This window comes from Cydia pomonella, chromosome 14 (assembly GCF_033807575.1).
Source record: "Cydia pomonella isolate Wapato2018A chromosome 14, ilCydPomo1, whole genome shotgun sequence".
Lineage (NCBI taxonomy): Eukaryota > Metazoa > Arthropoda > Insecta > Lepidoptera > Tortricidae > Cydia > Cydia pomonella.
The window spans coordinates 9,151,243-9,174,832 of NC_084716.1; the positions used below are offsets into that span (position 1 = coordinate 9,151,243).

At 35.2% G+C, this 23,590-nt stretch overlaps 1 pseudogene; it reads left to right on the forward strand.

The window, feature by feature from the left end:
* Nucleotides 1–561: 561 nt before the first annotated feature.
* On the forward strand, nucleotides 562–6,956 carry LOC133525207 (uncharacterized; annotated as a pseudogene).
* The last annotated feature ends 16,634 nt before the right edge of the window (nucleotides 6,957–23,590 follow it).

The following is a 23,590-nucleotide window of genomic DNA, read 5'->3' on the forward strand; positions in this document are numbered from 1 at the left end:
ACCAACCGCTATAGCATGAGAAGAACCGTTGTATATGTACAGTAAGTACCTGATTTACAGGATTTAGTCACCGTACACGCTACCGCGTAGTTTGTGTTTGACCCTCACCAGGTTGTTGTGTATATGTACAGTACCTGATAGACAGGATTAAGTCACCGTACACGCTACCGCATTACCAAGTCGCCATCGCAGAGTGGGCCAAGCTCTTTGACAGGGTTAAGTGGTAAGAGTATCCATAAACTAGCGGTTGTAATAGCCATGGATTCTCCGAGAACCATATCAATGATAATTGTATATATGCATACGTTTATGAATATTTCATTAGCGCGATGTAGGCCTGGTAATATGATTGGTTAGTCAATGTGACGTTGATGTGACGATCTGCTTTATGTTTTGTGTGTGAGTTATTGCTCAATGGGGTTGGCCGGTCGAAGTACACAGAGTAGAGTAAGTTGGCGGACAGATGGCGCTAGCTTGCCCTGTCAAATGTAGTTCATGTTTGTAATTAATTTGTTTCATTGATTTATTCAATTAAACAAATTAAAAATGTGTTTAGTCATCATGTATTCTAATTGGCGAGTGCTTAAATTAAAACAAGAACTAAAAAGAAGGGGTGCCTCTTTGCGAGGAAGAAAATCGGAGCTAATGAAAGGTATAACCTCAAATTCAAAGTTTCGGTATTTTCTCACCCAAAACGACTTACAATGGGATATTATCATTATAAATTACTCCTCGGTATCATTATCATAATCCTTTGTGTTTTAATTGGGCTACAAATTTATATTTCGGGGTAAAATCGTAGCGTTACTTTAAGGTTTTCACATCTTCCTCGCGTTATCCCAGCATTTTGCCACGGCTCATGGGAGCCTGGGGTCCGCTTGACAACTAATTCCATGATTTGACCTAGGCACTACTTTTTACGAAAAAGACTGCCATCTGACCTTCCCATACAGAGGGGAAAATAGGCCTTGTTGGGATTAGTCCGGTTTCCTCACGATGTTTCTTCACCGAAAAGGCTTAAGGCTTTCACATGATAACAAATAATGGTGACTTAATTTCATTTTCTTGCATTTCTAGGTTGGAATATTATGACAGAAATTTAAATTTTGGTTACCTGGAAGACCAAAATAACGAAGATTCTACCATGGTACTACCCGACCCTGAAACTTACCGGGATATCAATAGCAGTACACCTGTACTGACAAATATACACATCAGACAGTATTTCGCTTTTGCCAACAAAAAATTAGACAAAGCAAATTCAATGTATGAGTCCCGCTACTTAACCTTGGCCAGAGCCTCAAATATTGGAGACTTTACCTATGTTAAAGGTTATTGAAAAAAGACAATGAAATCATTACAATATGAAGTAGATATTAAGCTGCACAAATATAGAAGTCCATTGCGAATGTCCTGCTGGTAGTGGCACGGAAGCCAAATGCAAACATGTGGCTGTTTTGCTTCTAGGCATACATCATATGATATCAAAAAATATAATATTACTTCATCAAGTGTGTACACAAAAACTGCAATCATTTCATGTACCAAAAAAAAATGTACACAGCATCACCTATAGTTGCTCAGAAACTGAAGCTGACACAAGTGAACCCGCAGGATCGACAAAGCGCAGAAAAACTTCGACAAGGTATGTACTTACATACTCAACTTTGAGCAACCAAGTTTATTATCTTATTTTCAATTTGGAGCTATGTTTAAACTTTGAACTTTTGTATTTAAAGTTGAATGCCTTAACTACTGCTCCACAACTGTTTTTACGAATTTATTTACTTATGTTCATTAAAATATTATTTTTGTTCACAGCACGAGCAAGAAGCGTGGTACGGGTCTGTTTCAAATCATCCAGCAAGAGGAAAAATCTGCACCCACTTCATCCAGTAAATCGACTACATCATCATTCGCTAGCCGAGTGTCGACCGGTACAGCACGTCGCACCGTCATAAGGCCAGGTGACTTTTTCATTGACCTCAAGGTGTATAAAGTAGAATATGTGCAAAATATGTCGGATGCACTTGAGCGTTACAAGAAGGCTTTGGTAGTAGTCAGACTGCAGTGCGATGAAAAATCCTTGGAGTGGGAGCAGGCTCAGGCATTCCTTGGTACAGCCTACGAACTTTTTAAAGACTCGGAGACAACTTATTTTAACAACACTGATAAAAAGTATGCAGTAGATACGCTCAGTGTTGGGTTTGTCATAGTTTTATTTAGTTGTTTTTTTCTTAATAATGCCTTTTTGTATATCGTGTAGCACATCTGTAGAGAAAAAGTCTTGGGTAGGTCATCTGCGTAGTAACGAACATAAAAGACGAAATAGTTCTATTCAGTAGATCAGTGACGGTGTAGAATTGATTCAGTTGGCATTTCGTAATCGCATTGCGACTTATAGAATTTCAACTGATAATGATCTGATTTCATGTTCTGTAGACATATTTATGAATTCGATTCGAGATAAAATTAATACCCTTTTAAATAAATCGCTTCAGAAGCATACCTGCATAAAAGTAAATGTTGAACTTTTTGGAATTTTTATGTTATTTAAGAACAACAGCCAATCCATGAAATCTTTTGTCACAAAAAATAAAATTTTATACCAATGTTACGATTTCGCACGTTATTATGACGAAGTTATAAATATTTTGAAAAAAAGTTGAGGAATTTGAAGAGCGTGATAGCGGTTGGGCTTTTTTAAATAATTCACATTTGGAAATTAATAAAAATAAATTTCCACCGCTGCGTGGTTCAAGCTTTATTAAACTACCAAAAGTTATTCAAAATAAAAAAGCATGTCTTAATGTCTTAATATTCAATTTTAACAGCCATAGCCAGTGTTTGTATTATTATATATTTATACATTTATGGTGACGGCACCAATAATGGATAGGGATCAGGGATGTAGGTACATTGACTCGTATTGTAAACAAAATATGGGTAACTATTTATTTACAACAAACAATTCATAACCATAGTAATTGGAAATAAGAATAAAACTGTCCAACACTGGTGCCATCACCCTTTTTTATTAGTATATATAGTAAGTATGTGAAAGTGTGTCTGTCTGTCTGTATGCTGAAAGCTCAAGTTAAAAGGATTTATTTTAATGCGTATTATGTTTATTTTAGTATTTACGTTAACATACTCTTTTTATCATGTTCCATTGCCATGGTACAGTGCATGAAGTGATAAACTTTTCTGCATATGCATCACGAATGCGACGAGCCGTTTCACTTGTATTTCTTGCATTAGTTGGTGGTAAATCGTTTAATGCTAAAGATGGTACTCCTTGCCATTCTCCTCTCCTGGTATGATCATGGGCGCCGCCAGGATTGCTTTAAGGGGGGTGCATCTGCATGTTACTAGACTATAATTGTATGGAAAATGCTGTCAAATTCAAATCACGCGGGTTTATTATGATTAATATATTTCGCTTATCGAAATCATATTTTATGGTATGGTCATATCATTACTCATTAACCAACTAGTCGAACGATTAAAGTGAGATAATAAGACATGTCATGTTTGTCTCACTATCGCTCCATCGCACTCTAATCGTTTGATTTGTTGTTTAATGTGTAATGCCCATTAGTTTCTGTAGTCGGTAATTGGCAACATTCGGCGTTATTGCTTAGGAATCCCCGCAGGGGTTTTCCCGCCTGGGTCAGTTGTCAGTTTACGATGTTGTAGTTGTAATTGTGAACTAGTGCGCAAAAAAGTTGTTGATAATACTAAAGTATGCTTAAACAGCGACATTATTTATTATTTATAAGATAATTGTTGTGTAGCTGATTGAAGGGATTGATAATTTTTGTTGAAGCTTCTAGTATATGAGTGACATAAGACGTTTTTTGTGTAAGAAACGCAAAAAAAATCTGATGAAGATGATTCAGATTCATCTATTAACCCATTCATTGCCGACGCCTCATATTTTTACTCATCACGCAGTGCCGCCGCCTTCCACGCGACGACGCGAATTCGCGTCCGCGGCATTACGTTAACATTTCATGGACGCGAGTTCGCGTCCGCGGCATTAGGTTAACCTATTTCAAGGGCGCGAATTCGCGTCCGCGGCATTACGTTGTCAAGGACGCAATTTCGCGTTTTCGGCATCGTAAGTGAAATTTTTGCGCCTAAAAACAGTTTTTGTCGAAAACGTATTCAGTATAGACGTGACGGCCGTATACTTCAGACGTATATGAGTTTTTAATGGTTTTTAGTAAGATTATAAAAGTTAAAGAAAGTGTTTAAAGCAAGTGTTTAGATAATGGACAAAAATGGTAAGTATTTTGATATTGTTTTATGAAATATTTAGCAGTTCAGTTATTGATAATAGATAGATATAGGTATATATTATTAGTAATTAGACTAATATCATGTTTTTGCAAATTAGTATCAATATTTAAAAACATCACTGGTTGGAAACCTAGTTAAGGAACCCACCACACCAATGACGAACCCTAACCGTAGTATTGCAACATAGTAAAATATTCTCGCTACTGATGTAAATGAGTTCTAGATAATTTGACTAATCCGATGTCAAAGCCAAAAGGCACGGACAAAGGTAATAAAACTTATAATTTATGAGTAGTACGTGCTGCTCAAGGTGTTGCACATGCACGTGGTGAGTTTCTTAAGAATTCCTTAGTGTAAAAATCCGTATATAAGGTGAGCTGCGTCTCACAAGCATCATTCCGGGTCAGCTCCTCTCACAGTACAGTACTAATCTTGTGACTTGTAATACAGTCAATATAATCTTTGAAACTAAATTACGCTGTTTTAATCATCAACTCCGAAGCGACATCTTCCTCGAGCCAGCTCAGCGTGTCTCTCCTAATCGAAAGGCCGTAACGACGACTTTTCTGGCGCAGCTCGGTTAAGGATCTTCCGGAGACCTCCAGGTGATAGAAGATTTGAAGTAAGTGGCCACCCTTTAAATTTCTGCCCTGCGAGTTCGCTTCTATTAAGAACTTATCGGAAGACGTCTCTACATCCATCCACTCACTTTTCGAGCACGCCGCTGCGAATCGAGATTTTTTCAAAGAATCCATTGAGAGGAGGACTTTTGGAATCGGGAGGATCCAAAAGGTGGAGAAAAGAAAAAACTCACTCAAACACCGTTCCTTCCTTACCAAACCTTGTCATATTTTTTTTATTAATTTTAGTAACAATTGTCATTTATGTTTTACTTTGTGTAATTATTGTGTGATTATTGTGTGACTATTTTGTGTAAATTGTGAATGCCAAAGGGGACTATTACGCTTTTAAATAATCGGGAGTGTACTACCATTCTTATAAAAATAGTACACGATTTAAAGACTCGTCCTTGCACATTAATATCGGTAAATAATTTAAACAGTGCATATTCGCTGTATCTTATTAAACTAATTTATATTACTTCTCTAGAAAAATTTGCAATTAAAGTAGAACGAATAGACTTTTAATTAAACAAATTAATTCTATTCTTGTTTTTCGGATCTATGGATTTGTTGGCACAGGCTGTTGAAAGCCAAAACATGAATCAAGCTCAAGCTCAGGCACAAGCGCAAGCCCAGGCTCAGGCCCATGTTCACGCTCAACCTCAGGCACATGTAAATTTGAATCAAGCAGAACAATTAGCCAATCAGATGCATAGCGATTTAAATATAGAAAACGAAAGGTCCAGTTATGACGAAGGATTAGATGAAGCTGGGAGATATTCACCTTATCGACCTGAAATTCCTCCAGCATACGCTAGAGTGGAATATCATTGCCCAATGCATCACATGCCTCCTCTAGGCAGGCCAAATGTCCAAGAAACGAATAACAGCCGTAACTCGTCGTATATGCCTACCTTAGGGGAAATGATGAAAATCATTCCAACATATAATGGGGATCCGCGACAACTCAGCCGATTCTTACGCAAATGCGACTTTGTTTTACAACAGTATAGAGATGGGTCTGAAGATCGTTATTCATATATATTAGAAGTGATAACTTCGCGTCTGGTAGATAAAGCAGCAGAATTGGTATCAGAAAATGATTATTTGGCACAAAATTGGCCTCTGTTAAAGTCTCTTCTTATCCAACATTTTGGAGACCAACGTACGGAAAAACATTTAAAAACGGAGTTAGAAACATTAACTATAAAACATGGGGAAAAGTTAAATGAATTTTGTGCTAGAATCCAGTCAATTAAAAATCAATTATTTTCAAAACTAGCTGAAAATTATGATCAATCGACTATGCAAATAAAAATGAACATTTATAATCATACAGCATTAGATGTATTTTTATATAACATTCCTGAAAGGATATTGCGAGCAATACAAATTAAAGAACCAAAATCTCTAGAAGAAGCACTTAAGTACGCATTGGAACAAGCCCACTTCGATGAGCATTATTATAAAAACAGAAAAATCCAAAAACCCCATAATTATAATACTAAAAATAATGATCAAAATAATACGCGTAAAAACAATTTCGGCGCAAGCACGTCAAATAATAATAACTCTGCCCCAAGAAATAATTTTCAATCCTTTAGACCACAAGGTCAGCATAATTATAACAACGGGAACAGGTTTCAGAAACCGCAAACTCATTGGCAGAATCAACCAAATAATCAAACGCAAAATGCTAGGTCAAATCAGGTTACAAATAAACCTGCATTTACCCCAAAACCAAAGCCGTCTACATCAAGGCAGAGCGCACCGTCGGCATCACCCAATTTAAATCTTCATCAAATATATCCATTAGAGCAGTATAGATGCAGCTGCACCAATGACGAAACTTGCAGTACAAAAAATCCAGATTTTAATGGACCGTATCCAAGAAATAGATTTTATTTTAGAGAACATAATAAAACATTTAACGGAATTCCAGAAACCAATCCGCCACCCGTGGTAGCTAAACCATCGACATCTAAAAATTTTCAAGTGAGGGCCTCCAGCGAGAAACAAACCCCATAAAAACTGATTTCTTACCCTTCATAATAATACCAGGTCAAAACTTAAAGTTATTAATAGACACAGGCAGTTCGCGATGTTTTCTAAATAATTCCGTTATGAATAAATTTTACCCAGAATATAAGCAAGTTGAGTCATTCGATGTAATAACAACGCATGCGATTAGCACACATAATACGGTCATAAAAATCCCGCTATTTAGCATATTCAACGAAGACCTTGACCATAAATTCTATATATATGACATCAATAAAGAATACGACGGATTATTAGGTATGGACATCTTAAAAAAATTAAACACTAAAATCGATTTAGAGAATGAGTTATTGATAACAAAACAGGCGCAAATTCCAATTCAGTTGTCAAATATTAAGAAAGTAAAAGTACCACTACTAACTATAACGGTACAACCACGTACGGAACAAAGGGTCATAATCCCAACAACATTGTTAAACGGTGAAGGAATTCTTGACCGAGTTAAATTCTCAGAAAAACTCTCAATGCCTTGTGCACTCTTACATTGTGATAACGGGTTTGCACAAACTACAATTCAAAACTTAAGCGAAAATGAAATGAGTATCGATATTTTCTCACCTTTTGAAGTTAGAAATTTCGAAAATATGGTGTTGTGTAATCACATAGGCAAGGAAAACCATGACGATCTATTAGTTAAAAATTTGGAAAAATTACGAACGGAACACATGAATTCTGAAGAAAGAGAGGCAATTACTCAATTATGTCACGAATATAGAGACATATTTTTCCATGATCAAATCCCTCTAACTTTCACCCATGAAATTAAACATCATGTTAGGACTAAAGATGTATCGCCGATTTATATTAAACCATATAGACAATCTCCTGGACAAGTTGCCGAAATTAAAAAACAAGTAGATAAACTCTTGAAATCAGACATAATTCGACCTTCATATTCACCATGGAATGCACCAGTACACATAATACCAAAAAAAATGGACGCATCCCAAGAACAAAAGTATAGGATGGTGATTGATTATAGAAAACTAAACGAAATTACCATAGATGATAAATACCCATTGCCAAATATTGAAGATATTTTTGACAAATTAGGGAATAGTACCTATTTCTCCACTTTAGACTTGGCCTCAGGATACCATCAAATAGAGGTAAATGCCGAAGACCAACCCAAATTAGCCTTCAGTACAAACAATGGACACTATGAGTTTAAACGCATGCCTTTCGGATTAAAAACGGCTCCAGCCACATTTCAGAGAGCAATGGATAATATCCTTAAAGGAATTCAAGGAACCCATTGTCTCATCAGATGACATTATAATTTTCTCAGCAACTTTCCAAGAACATTTAACAAGACTAAAGAAAGTTTTCGAAACACTTAGAAAAGCAAATTTAAAAGTACAATTAGATAAATCAGAATTCCTTAGGAAGGAAGTTCTTTATTTAGGGCACAACATAACAAAAGAAGGACTTAAGCCTAATGAAGACAAAATCAAAGCCGTTCTAAACTACCCACTTCCTAAATCTATTAAAGAAATAAAAAGTTTCCTAGGATTAGTAGGATACTATAGAAAATTTATTCCTGACTTCGCAAAAATAACCAAACCAATGACACAAATGTTAAAAAAGGGACAAAAAGTCGAGGCGACTGAAGAGTTCATAAACGCTTTTGAAATGTGTAAAACACTCTTAACCAACGCCCCAATTTTACAATATCCGGACTTCCATAAACCATTTATTCTAACAACAGACGCATCAAATTATGCTTTAGGCGCGGTTCTTTCACAAGGAACAATAGGCAGTGATAAGCCTATAGCTTACGCTAGCCGAACATTAAATTCAGCTGAACAGAGATATAGCACCATTGAAAAAGAGCTATTAGCAGTTCTTTGGGGAGTTAGACATTTCCGACCATATCTTTATGGAAAGAAATTTCAAATCTATACAGACCATAGACCTCTTGCGTGGTTATATTCTCTGAAAGAGCCAAATAGTAAGTTAACTAGATGGAGATTAAGACTCCAAGAGTATGATTTTGAAATAATATACAAACAAGGGAAACAAAACACGAATGCTGATGCCTTATCCAGAATACAATTAAATATTTTAAATGTTAATGACAACCCTAATTCAGACTATCAAAATATTCCCACGACTTCAGCCCCAGACTCTCCTTTAGATAATTCAAGTTATATTAATATACCTGATAATATTTCTGAAACGACAATGACAGCATCTGAGGACGAAAATGAATCTGAATACGCACAAATATTGGATAATTCAGATAAAGATTATATTATTCCAGTATTATACGAAGCTGTCGATATTAAACCAAATCAAATTTTAATGACTCATTGGTATCGAGATGAAATAAAAATAATTAGTAAACCAAAAGTTCTAGACGTTTTACTACCATTAGAGCATAAAATAATTGAAACTTTTATTAAAACACATTTAGATCCAAAAAGAAAATACTTTGTATATTTTAATTCTCCGCAAATAAGGAAATATTTTAATGAAACAGTTGCAAAAATATTTCATAAGAGTTCTATACCATTTATTGAATGTACAAAAAGAATAACTATTTTACAAGATGAGACCGAACAAAAAGATATAATACTTAAGTACCATGAAGGTAAAACCTGTCATCGAGGTATAAATGAAACCTACAGTAAACTGAAAAGACAGTATTATTTTCCTAAGATGAAGGAAATAATTGCTGGTGTTATTAATAGCTGTGACGTCTGTAAAAGAATGAAATATGATAGAAAGCCCTTAAAACCTTTAATACAACTAACTCAGACACAACAAAAACCCTTTGAGGAACTGTTCATAGATCTTTTCAAAATCGAGGGAAATCTTTATTTAACACTTATTGATGCATTTAGTAAAATGGGTCAAGCCATTTTAATCTCTAACAGATCCACTCCAGAAGTTATTAAATCATTAATTAAATACTTTTCATATTACGGGTTACCACAAAAAATTAGTTGTGACCCAGGATCTGAATTTAATAATGCCTTAATAAAGGAATTATTAAATATGTATAAAATTAATTTACATATTGGAACACCAAACAATCCGCAATCAATGGGATTAATTGAGAGATTCCACAGTACTATAATAGAAACTTACCGATTAGCGAAATACGAACATAAAAATACTGACGCAGCAGACGTTATGACATACGCAATTATGGCATATAATAACAGCTTGCATTCAATGACTGGTTTTACTCCTTTTGAAGTTGTTTTCGGACACACCGACTCTCGTAGTGTGTTTGACATTAACTTTAATCATACTTACATGCAACAACTTATAAAAGATCATTACAAAAGAACGAAAATCTTATATCAGATAATTACAGAAAGGATGCTTGAATCAAAAGAATCAACTAGAAAAAGGTTAGAACCGATAGCTTCTACCACTCTAAATTTTACGCAAGGAGATGAAATTTATACGAGAATGGTTAATAAACGCTTAGCAAAAGATAAACCTAAGTATGAGAAAGCATTAATAACCGGAACTCCGGAAAGAAATGTAACTCCTATAGAAATAAGAGGACGTGAAACCACCGTACCGATTAGGAATATTAAACGACCAAATAAAATAAGCAAAGTTTTAAACTTTATAAGGAACAAACCGCAGGATGACGACCCTTAAATCACTAACCAAAATGATTAGTTCCCTACACCCATATTTGGCATTAACAAAATTATAATTTAATGTGATAGTTTAAAATGACATTGAGTCATAAAAGTTGATATGTCATAAAATGATTATGTAAGTTGCGCAACGAATGTTAAAAAGAAATAACTCAAATATGATGTCAATTAATATTTTTAATATACATTAAATGTTTATATAAAACTTCTTCATGTATTATTGCTATACAGTGAAGTAATTGACATTGAGTTATGAAGAATTCATCTGCATTCTCGCGGCTAAACGCGGCAGTTGAACTACTAATAAATGATTCTATGAAAAGAATTTAAGTCCAAGGACGCTATTATATGAAAAGTTCGTCTACATTCTCGTGTGTAACACGGTAAACGAAACTTATACAAAAAAAAAAAAAAGAATTATTCACGAAAGAGTCGTATAGCATTCTCGTTTTAGTACGGCATACGTTACTCTAATAGTGAAAAGAATTAGAGCTAGCTCGTGTTGTAATTATAATAAGGGCCCAATCATGTAATTAATTAATAACAATCATGTAATTAATTAATAACAATCATGTAACATTACATAATTAATAACAATAATGTAACATTATTTAGCAGTATATGTTAATCCTGTTTAATCAAGATTATTCTAATTTTTTATATAAACTTAAAATAAGGCACTTATATTATCCTTTCCCTTCCCCTTATCCCATACGAGTGAGACAAGAAGAAAAGAGAAATAAATATGGAACAAAAAGAAAGAAGGCAAAGATCGCAACGCTTGGTAACCGGTGATACTTACTAATGACCAAATGACTGTCACATCGGTATGTGCACTAGTTACGTGGTGTAAGATTCTAATCAACGCACTCCTGGAAGACGTTTTGAAGTGAAAGTGTTGTGAAGTGAAAAAAAAAAAACATGTGTCACGCCGGGAATAGGGTAATAAAAGACTTTTAAAGGATAATTTAAGATTTAATTATATTGATTATTTCATGTATCTAACCATAGTATAATCATAGAATCGTTGTACTAATTTCAAAAAAAAAAAAAAAAAATATTTTTTTTTTCATTATAAAAAAATTATTTTTTTTTCTTAAGGAGGGAGGAGTTAAGGAACCCACCACACCAATGACGAACCCTAACCGTAGTATTGCAACATAGTAAAATATTCTCGCTACTGATGTAAATGAGTTCTAGATAATTTGACTAATCCGATGTCAAAGCCAAAAGGCACGGACAAAGGTAATAAAACTTATAATTTATGAGTAGTACGTGCTGCTCAAGGTGTTGCACATGCACGTGGTGAGTTTCTTAAGAATTCCTTAGTGTAAAAATCCGTATATAAGGTGAGCTGCGTCTCACAAGCATCATTCCGGGTCAGCTCCTCTCACAGTACAGTACTAATCTTGTGACTTGTAATACAGTCAATATAATCTTTGAAACTAAATTACGCTGTTTTAATCATCAACTCCGAAGCGACATCTTCCTCGAGCCAGCTCAGCGTGTCTCTCCTAATCGAAAGGCCGTAACGACGACTTTTCTACCTTTTCTTTATGTATAGTTATTTATTTATAATACGTGCATACATTATAAGTATTATTACGTTATAATTATAACATACACTACACATACATAATCTTGTGCCTTTATGCCCGAATTGCGGTAGGCAGAGTTACAAAATCAATAACAAACTTGAACAATTTCTTGTTAATTTTTTATAACCACATTATGCAGGGTTGCATTTACGACCGTTTGACGGAATATATATATATTTATATATTTTCACAATGATTATTAGTATATGACGTTCGTACGTATATATAGCACATAGAATAGAGTTCTCATTATGCAAATTGGTTTGCTACTTAGTAGAGTTCGTTTATATATGTTACACTTCCAAACGCATTTTTTTACTTGTTTCTATTCTATATTCTAATATTTTGCTGATTTTAGATAATGATGTTCGTAAAGCTTTAGACATAGGCAACATGATGGTCGTTATAAAAAAACAAATTGGATATTGCGAACGACACCTTTCCCAAGCGATTATGAAGACAGCATCCCTCAAGAGAAGGATACGACAACACCACACGCAATTAATGAAGAGGCAAGTCAACGCATGTGTTCTTGTCCATGTAGACGAAATGTGATTGCAGTGGCTATAAGGAAGCGTTTGGAAAACATTCCTGGAGAGTACTTACTGGATTGATTCAAAGAAATAGAAGAGGTATTGAATAAATATGAACGAGATTGACGAAATAAAACTACATATTGATTTGTAATGTAATAGTGTTGTTATATTAAAATTGGTTATGTAAACAATTTAGTTTAATTTTTAACAGATAGATAAAAATTTGCATATAGCCTTAATTGTAATCAGTCTTGTTTCTTACATATATTAAAATCACATGACAATAATAAGCGTTGTAGCATTTATAATATTACTGGTCAGGCTTTATCTAAGCTGTCAGTACCGGTGTTTGCATATAGCCTTAATTGTAATCATTCTTGTTTCTTACATATTTTAAAATCACATGACAATAATAAGCGTTGTAGCATTTATAATATTACTGGTCAGGCTTTATCTAAGCTGTCAGTACCGGTGTTTGCATATAGCCTTAATTGTAATCAGTCTTGTTTCTTACATATTTTAAAATCACATGACAATAATAAGCGTTGTAGCATTTATAATATTACTGGTCAGGCTTTATATAAGTTGTCAGTACCGGTGTTTGCATATAGCCTTAATTGTAATCAGTCTTGTTTCTTACATATTTTAAAATCACATGACAATAATAAGCGTTGTAGCATTTATAATATTACTGGTCAGGCTTTATATAAGTTGTCAGTACCGGTGTTTGCATATAGCCTTAATTGTAATCAGTCTTGTTTCTTACATATTTTAAAATCACATGACAATAATAAGCGTTGTAGCATTTATAATATTACTGGTCAGGCTTTATCTAAGTTGTCAATACCGGTGATACGCCCGGAAGCACCCTAAGCATAGTCCAGGAAATCCGAGGCAGTCAGGACATCCGAATGACGTATCAACTCTTCTGTTGTTTTTTGCACATTGTCGGCACTTTTTCCTCTTTGAATGTCCTTTATTATTGGGTGGTAAATTTTGTGGTAGATGTATCCGACCACTACCCAATGGTCTGAATACGGGTTCTGGTGGCGGAGGCAATAGGGTTTCCACAATCTTCAATCTAAAATCATACAGCGTTCGTATATCGTCGTTACATGTCTTATACAACTGGAATGCATTAATCATCGCAATTTGAATTATATGTATTATAACTTTTTTATACCATTTTATTGATTTATGCTCACTTGCGTAATACGACAATAACTGATCGTGTTTGTCAACATTTCGCATAAACTTGTTGTATTCTGCGATGGCTCTCGGTTTGTAAACGACGTTTTGTGTTCTGGGATTTCGAATTGGGATAAGGTCGCTATTATGCTCACTTGAAATATACAAAACGTCTCTTTTGTCGACCCATTTACAGACACATATATTTTTACAATCATGTAATATGATACATTCTCCTTTTTTTAGTTTTGTTTTAAGAATTTTTGGATTTCCTTTTCTGTTGACCCTTAATGTACCGGTGCAAAATGTTTTCTTCATGAGTAGTTCTCTTGTTAGGGCAATACTGCTGTAATAATTATCAATATATAGCGAATGCCCTAAATTTTCCAAATCTTTCATTAAGAACTTTACAACTTTGTGAGAATGCCCACGTCCACCGACAAGAGTGTCCCTTGCACCAGCGTACATGTGTAGTTTCCAACAAACTCCTCGTACGTCTGCTAGACTATAAAACTTCACTCCATATTGATGTCGCTTGGATTTCATATATTGACGAAACGATAGTCTTCCTCGAAATAACATTATTGATTCGTCTATCGCTATTTCTCTTGTAGGATGATAAATGTTCTTCATAACGTCGTTAAATGTATCTAGCAGCGATTTTATTTTCTTGATGCTTGCATGCCGGCCTCCCGTTGAACATTTAACGCTTTCATTATAAGTAGAAATTTATTACGACTCATGTACTTTGAAATTACTGAATTTGGAAATAAATAATGAGTCTTCCAGTAATCCACAGTTCTATTTAACTTAGTATATAGTAGATAAAAAGAAATGGTCTCATTTCATTATTTTCTTCACACTTTAAATATTAAATGCAACCCATTTTATTATAGTTAAATGGGTGAATCAACTTTTTTTGTTTTGTTATCCTGTCCCGTTGTCCAAGGGACAACAGTGGCACAGTTTGTTTGAAGAAACGTTGTATGCCGTTCTATTAGCATGCTTAGTAGGGGGCCCATTATGGACATTGGTTATAACGACCACAAAAACGCAAGTTTTATACATTTAAGTACCGTAAAATCTGTATTTCAATGAACTTTTGTCCCCTGGACAACTAATCGTAACCATGGCAACGAGTGACGCTAAAAAGTTGATTCTCCCAAATATACAGTCGAAAATGTTTAGTACCCCTGGACATAAACATGTCTGCGTATCTAAATTATTTTAGTAGTTTGTATTATTAATTGCCACAATCACTTATAAAGTATATGGCACATGATTAAATTACTATCATTAAATATTTTTCGCGATAAAAGGTAAATGACAATTACCTAATATAAACATAATGGACGGGAATCCGCCTCCGCTTCACCCGAAATGAAAATGTTGAGTATTACAAATGTGTTTATTTTAATAACCGGTAACAGTATACAATTTGTCTTTAAAAATTACATCTCGGGATAAGTTTTTTTAAATAAGTGTTTTTCTAGCAATAACTATTTTTTCTAAATTACAAATGCACTGAATCCAAAAACCGAAGTATAATATTCTCCTTCAAAAAATAAATAAATAGTTGTTTTCTAGTAAAAAAACGAGGCCGCGAAATCGCGACCCCGGAATTACGATCGGACGTGAATTCGCGTCTTCGGCATCCGAGATAAGAATTATGAAAATTACAAATGCACTGAATCTAAAAACCAGCAACAGTTAATGTTATCTGTTTGTATGTTTTTATTTTCCTGACATCTATTTTTCTAGTGTGTAAGCGAATTGGTGTAGTACTGTAAGCTTGCACTGTGTTAAATAAATAAAATAAAAATAAAATAAATAAAATAAACAGTATAATATTATCCTTCATAAATAAAGTAACATTTTGGTATCAGCATTTAAGTACAGTTGTTTTCTAGCAAAAAAAAACACAACTCGAGGACGCGAAATCGCGTCCTCGGCATAACGATTACACATAACATGGGACGCGAATTCGCGTCTTCGGCATCCGAGATAAGAATTATGAAAATTACAGATGCACTGAATCCAAAAACCAGCAACAGTATAATATTATCCTTCATAAATAAAGTAACATTTTGGTATCAGCATTTAAGTACAGTTGTTTTCTAGCAAAAAAAAAAACAAATATTACGGCATTACGATTACACATACATAGGACGCGAATTCGCGTGTTCGGCAATGAATGGGTTAAAAAGGCATCCAACACGGATACAGATAGATGGGATAGTGCAGGTACGTTGTGTGGGTGTTTCTATTCTACCCAAGTCATTTAATGTGCATTTTGTTTATTATCTCTATTGCAGACTCGGTAACAACTAAATAATGCGTTAACTGATTCGTTTTTTTTTTACTATATAAAGATGCTTTTATTCTTTAATTTAAGGTACCAGCTCTGCGTGTAAAGATGTGCAATCAGATGCATCTCTCGATTCTTTTAGCAGTAGCACAACAAATAACTCAATGTTGGATATTGGCTTGTGTTTGGACTCCGGTTATCAAGTCAATGATGATCTACGTTTGAAATTACTCAGACATCCTTGGAATCCTAGCAAGACGTACAATTTTAGAAATGATGTTATCTTTGATGCTAAACGAGCGTTCCGACATGAATGGCTTACAACATATCCATGGTTAGCCTACTCAGCTGTAGCAAAGGGACCTCTGTGTAGGATATGTGTTTTATTTCGGCCTCCAGTGCAGCGCGGTCTACAAGGACAGTTCATAGTTTCTCCTTGTCTCAAATATCAAAAGTTTCATGAAGCTGCTAAGTCTCACGAGACCAGTAAGTGGCATCGTGACGCACTAGCTTCGTCAAATACTTTTGAAAAGATCATGGATAGAAAGGGACTTAGCGTTCATGAATCTTTAAATACGGCGTATCACAGGGAAGTTGAAGAAAATCGTTTAAAACTACGACCTATCATTACAACGATTTTATTTTGTGGGCGACATGATCTTCCACTTCGTGGTAAAATCGACGATGGTTCCGTTTTTACAGATCTGCTACATTTTCGAGTAGACTCGGGAGACGAGATTTTAAAAAATCATTTAGAATCAGGAGCAAAAAATTCCTTATACATATCGCATCAAATTCAAAACGAATTGATTGAATGTTGTTCCGATGTTCTGAAAGGCACAATAATTGAGGAGGTAAGAAATGCATCAGCTTTTTCGGTGTTGGCCGATGAGACGGCGGATATTAGTGGTACAGAGCAATTGTCGATAGGTGTTCGCTATCTACGCAATGACAAAGATGAAAAACCAATGATTTGTGAAGAATTTCTCGGATATGTACCGTTACAAGAACTGAATGCTCAAGCTATTTCTGAAGCAATTATTCGCTTCTTGCAAGATTGTAACCTTGATTTAAATAAACTTGTAGGCCAAGGATACGACGGATGTGCTACAATGGCAGGTCACGTAGGTGGTGTTCAGAAAATTATTAATGATAAATATCCTTCAGCCATATTTTTCCACTGTGCAAGTCATGTATTAAATCTTGTCATTAATGACCTAAATACTGTCAGTGAAGTAAGAAATACTGCTGGGACTACAAAGGAAATTATAAATTTTTTTAGAGAGAGCACGTTGCGGCGGAATAAAATTCCAAATATTATTATATTTTGCGAAACGCGTTGGACAGCAAAGTACAAAAGTATAAGACTCTTTTCTGAAAACTTTCTGACTATTTTGCAAGTTTTAGATGAATTTTCGCATGACGCACAAAATTCAAAAACGAAAACCAAAGCTTATCAGCTTTACACGACTGCAACTACTCCTACATACATTGTGACACTTTTAGTAATTGCAACATATTCTGCCAAACTTGAACCCGTGTGCAATCAATTACAAGAAGTAAATATGACTATGAAGGCAGTACACGATCATGTTAATAAATTAACTGATATATTTCAATCTCATCGTGATAACGCCTCTATGGACTTCGCAGTCATTTTCGAGAAAGCTCAAAATATTTGTGAGAAACTGGATGTTGAATTAAAGCGTCCCCGAGTAGTGGCAAGATAGACTTGCAGATCAAATCACCCGTCTGAAAATGTGGAAGAATTTTTCCGAAGATCTATATACATCCCTTACTTAGATTCTGTAATTTCTTCACTAAAAACACGATTTTCTTCAACACACAAGAAAGCATTTTCGCTTATGCAGCTTCACCCACAAAATATGACAAAATTAGATACATCAGTTTTTTTATCGATAGCAGAAGATTTACAGAACCTCTACGGAGGTTTTCTACATAATTTTATCGCCGAGGCTACCACATGGTACGAGGTAATGAGCAAAGAAAATACATCGGTTTTAAATAAATCTATTGAATACGTAGATCTGATTGCACAGGCCACTCCGTTTTATCCAGCGATATGCGAGGCAATAAAAATTGCTTTAACTATTCCAGCTACAACATGTAGTATAGAACGTACATTCAGTACGTTACGACGAGTGAAGACGTGGAATCGCTCAACAATGGGAGACGCGAGGCTAAGTGGCCTTTGCATGCTCAGCGTTCACAGGAAAAGAGTGGAGGAGGATACCGAATTTGTTGACAAAGTCATAAATCAATTTGCACGGCAACCTAGACGCCTCCAATTTTTATTCAAACAGTGAGAAAAAAAATCTATACTTTTTAATCAATGATTACTTGCCAATAATATAATATAAATTTTTTTCATGTATTTCTTTTCTGCCAGGGGGGTGCAAGTGTACCCCCTTGCACCCCTCTCCCGGCGCCCATGGGTATGATGCACCCTGTGTTCCAATCCTCGGGTTGCAGTGATCGTTGTGTAATGTAATCCATTGAAGTTTTTCTAAGCCAATTATGAAGTGCACATGTCGTTTTAACAAGTTGTTCAACTTTTTGCACTGATAATGGAATCGGCTTTTCAAAGATTCTAAATTTTGATACTAATATTCCAAAAATGTTTTCTACTACGCGGCGAGCTCTTGAGAGTCGATAGTTAAATATTTTTTGTTTATCGCCGAACTCCCCTCTAGTATTATATGGTTTTAAGATATCTGTTCGCAATGGAAAGGCGTCGTCTGCCACGATTACGCCCTCCTTTGGGAAATTAAGAAGGTTTGATGACAAAGCTTCATTGAATGTTGATTTATTAAATACAGATGCATCATTAGCTCTTCCGTTGTTCCCAACATCGATATAAATGAAATTATATTCCGCATCCACTACTGCAAATAGGTGAATACTGAAATTCTTTTTGACAAAAAGTTTTTGTAGTCAAAATAGTCGGAGCCTGAATTTCCAGGGCATCTTATATTCAACAATTTTCCGTCCATTGCTCCGCAACAGTTTGGAAAGTTCCATAATATATAGTAGTCTTCCATAATTTTTTTCCAGTCGTTTTGATTTTCAGGTACCTGTAACAGTCATTCAATTTTATTTACAGGATACAACAATACGAGTAAACACCCAGAAAGAATCACAAGTGACTCAAAATGAAAGCTCCGTTGAATCTGATCAAAACAATTCTCAGCCTAGTGGTGAAGAACAAAAGACACCAAGTGGTGAAAATAGCAGGGATGGAAGTAGCGAATTGATGACACCTACATTTTGTAAACCAATGAACCGCAAAAGAAAGAGTGATATGCCAATTGATAGGGCAATCAAGGAATTAAAAACTATAAGCGAGCAAAACAAAAAACAAACTGAAGATGAGTTTGATTTATTTTGCAGAAGTTTGGCAATACAACTGAAGAAGATGCCTCTAAACAGAGCATTGTTATGTCAAGAGAAACTTCAATCTGTTATGACACAGGAACGGTTAGCACAGATGATGCAACCGTCACCTGAAACGTTATATTCGGACTCCAGCGTCTCACCTCAATATGATCAACATCATTCTTATGTCACTCAGCAAGTTTACTCGCCAACGCCTATACCTATGAGCTCTCCACAAGAGACGAATCAAATCATGATAACCGAAACATCCACCGAAAACATACTCTCACAAGCTCTTCAAAGTATTATGTAACGTTTGTCATGATTAAACTTGTGCATTTAAAATAAATAAGTTACAAGTAAATAGTTTTTCTTTTCCATTAAAAGTATACTAACCTTAATATACTTTCCAAGTGCCGTCCAAATAGCTTCGCATACTTCTTGGAAAAAGTATGATATCGTATTCCGAGGTACTCTGTATAAGTACTCTAAAGTTCCAAAAGAATCGCCTGTAGCAAGGTATCTCAGTACAATTTGAAGTTTTGTTCGATTAGGTATACTATCTCTCATCATAGTATTTTGTTTCGTTATTAACGGAGCAATGAGTACTAGAAGTTCTTCAAATTTACTTTTATCCATTCGCAGATGATTGTGATATGATTCAGGATCTTCATCGGCTAGTTCTCTTAGCAATGTGTTTGAAGCTCCAAATAAATTTCTTCTTGCAATCCATGGCCGCACCCACCATCGCCAACGTTTTCTTTTTTGTCAAGTCCTTGATCAAATGTTCACAAATTAAACTTATTCCAAGAGACACCACTTCATTGACGCCATATTGACAGAAAAGAGTGGTGAATGTTCATTTCTGTGTAATTCTACTGAGGCACCAAGGAAACACGTTCGTTCAACATAGAATGTATTTCGAGAACGAAGAATTAAGCCTACCCACATTCAGTCGGCGCCTGATTACTAAATCTACCCACATATGTCACATATTTATTTATTTTTTATTTTATTTTTCCATCATATATTTACCTTTTTTGCTTTATAAACGTTGATTTACTTCTTTTTTCTTGCAATTCTTACACACTGGATGCGATCTGGAGCGACACAAAGAAAAGAAGTCTGGAGCTACGAAAATTTTGTTACGCTGGAAACCGTAACAAAATTTGTGAGATTTCATGTAAAGCCGAGTCAGTTATCTTAGTCACTATGTAGGTAGGTAACTATTCAACAACATTAATTTTACCTATCCTAATATGTTACCTACCAACATTTAGTACTCGTAATTGTGTTGAATACGTCTATGTAGTATTGACACAATACTTTATTAAAATTATTGTGTACTTATAATTATTTAAGCTGAAAATAATAAAATTTTAGAAAACTTGAAAATATATTTGAGAACATTCTTATAACAAGTTTGTCAGTAGCAAAAGGCGCGAAATTCAAATTTTCTATGGGACGATTACACGACTTCGCAGCTACATTTTTAAAATTTGCCGCTTTCTTCTTCTGTTGGAATATGTATAGACTACAGGACTTCACGTACGGATTATCGGGTAAGTCAATATTCACAACTCTAGATATCAACCGCGCTTACCATGCCATTGAAATCGCGCCAGAAGATATCGAGAAAAGCGCGGTGATCACACCCTTCGGCTTATTTGAGTTTACAAGACTCTGTTTTGGGCTCAGAAACGCAGCACAGACGTTCCAGCGCTTCATGAATGCACAGCTGCAAGACATAGAAACCATCACTGACGAGCAAGGCGTGAGTTCATCCCTATTTTGCTACATAGATGACGTAATAATAGCATCAGAGAACGAGAACGTGCACAGAGAGCATTTAGGTAAGGTACTTGAGAGTTTTGACAGAGTAGGTTTGACAATTAATTTAGGCAAGTGCCAATTTGGACTGTCACAGGTAGATTTTTTAGGTTATACAGTGTCGGCAGACGGACTGCGGCCGCGCAACGATAAAGTTAAGGCAATTGTAGGCTATCCGAGGCCAGAGACCGTCGAGCAACTTAGACGTTTTTTAGGAATGGTTAACTTTTATAGGGCACATTTAGGCAAAGCGGCGGATGTGCAGAGTCACTTAAATAAGTATTTACATAATTCAAAGAAAAAGCATCAGTCCAGAATCGAGTGGGACGCGGCAGCAGTGACCGCGTTTGAGCAATGTAAGGAGAGCTTAAAAAACGCCATTACATTGTCGTTTCCGGTCCCAGACGTTCCGCTAGCGCTTATGACAGATGCATCGGGAACCTCAGCGGGTAGCGTGTTACAGCAGAGAGTAGACAATAGCTGGAGTCCGCTAGGTTATTTTTCGAAAGCGTTTTCAGATGCACAAAAAAAGTATAGTACATATGACAGAGAGTTGACTGCAATATACATGTCTATAGCGTATTTTAGGAATATGATAGAGGGCAGGAGATTAATAGTGTACACGGACCATAAGCCTCTCACGGTAGCACTAACAAAGGTAGGGTCAGCAAAAGAGACGCCACGACGAGCGAGACAGCTAATGTACATCAGCGAATTTACGAGCGAGATAGAAACGGAAACGAATACGAATGGACGCGGACGGATCTTATTTTTGTAATTCAGTTTCGAATTATAGTAAAAACGAACTTCATTTTTTTACTTCCCTTTCTGGGGGGTTTGAGGTGGCCATTTCTGGCCCTTTTTGGCTCCTAGCAGGAGAGTCCTGGCAAGTAAGTCTTTGATTATCGTATTTTCGATTGTAAATACGATAATCAAAAACAATAAACTTACCTTGTGTAAGTAGGTTTAATATACTTAACAACGACGACCTGTAACTATTGTTATCAATAAATTTTCATTTTCATTTTCATTTTTCATTTTCCTTAAAATTAAACGGAAACCGGCTTTAAAGAAATTTCATTTAAGTGAACGTCTTAGATTTGCACGAGAAAAAATGCATTGGAAAACTGAGTGGTTTAAAGTCATTTTTAGCGATTAAAAAAAGTTTAACCTTGATGGGCCCGATGACTTTTCTCATTATTTTCACGATTTGAGAAAAAGTGAATTGATTTTATCCCGACGACGTAGAGATTTTGGTTCGGCAATGGTATGGGGAGCAGTCTGATACAAAGGTTCTATAGATTTAGTTTTTTTAAAGGTAGACAGAACTCTCAAAAATATATAGAACTATTAGAAAAAGAAAGATAAACTTTTATCAAAGTAAATGGCGGTTCAGATTTTATTTTCCAGCATGATAATGCAAGTATTCATTCTGTACACGCTGTACGGTCATGGTTTAAAAATCACAATATAAATGTTTTAGAATGCCCATCGACTCGGTTTTTCAAATATCTAATTAGGTCAATTCAAAATCTTTAATGGACTATAACGTTAGTATGACTAATGTGTTGTCATACAAACGTTTTAATTCGTCAAATGACTAATAAGAGTAATTAATACGTCTATAGGACCTAGTAGTCATTTCATTACCATTATAAGACTGCAGTCCAACTTTATGTCGTACAAGTCAAGTCAATTACGACGTTTTTGTTTGTTGGGTAGTATGTGACATCCTTTGTATGTGCATAGGAAATAATGTAACTTTTGGAGAAAAAGGGAAGGATGTTATAAGTATGCAGCTTACTTAAGTTGTCAAGTGTGTAGCAGCCTTAAGTAGAATATAAATGATCTATAGTACTGGTTGTTAATGGATCTCAATAAAAGACATCTTATTTTATAACAAGCAGAAACGTCTGCGAACGATGCTATTATTATTAAGCTTAGAATAAATTTAAAAGTGGAAAAATTACTGTCTATGTATTACTGTGTTGTGGGTGAAACTTGAACTCACGGCCTCTGGATCGATACTCCAGCGCTCTGCCATATAAGCCACCAAGACCTAATCCCGCTCGCATCGCTATATGGTAAAAAAATGGTGCAAAATTTAAAAGCGACCATCCAA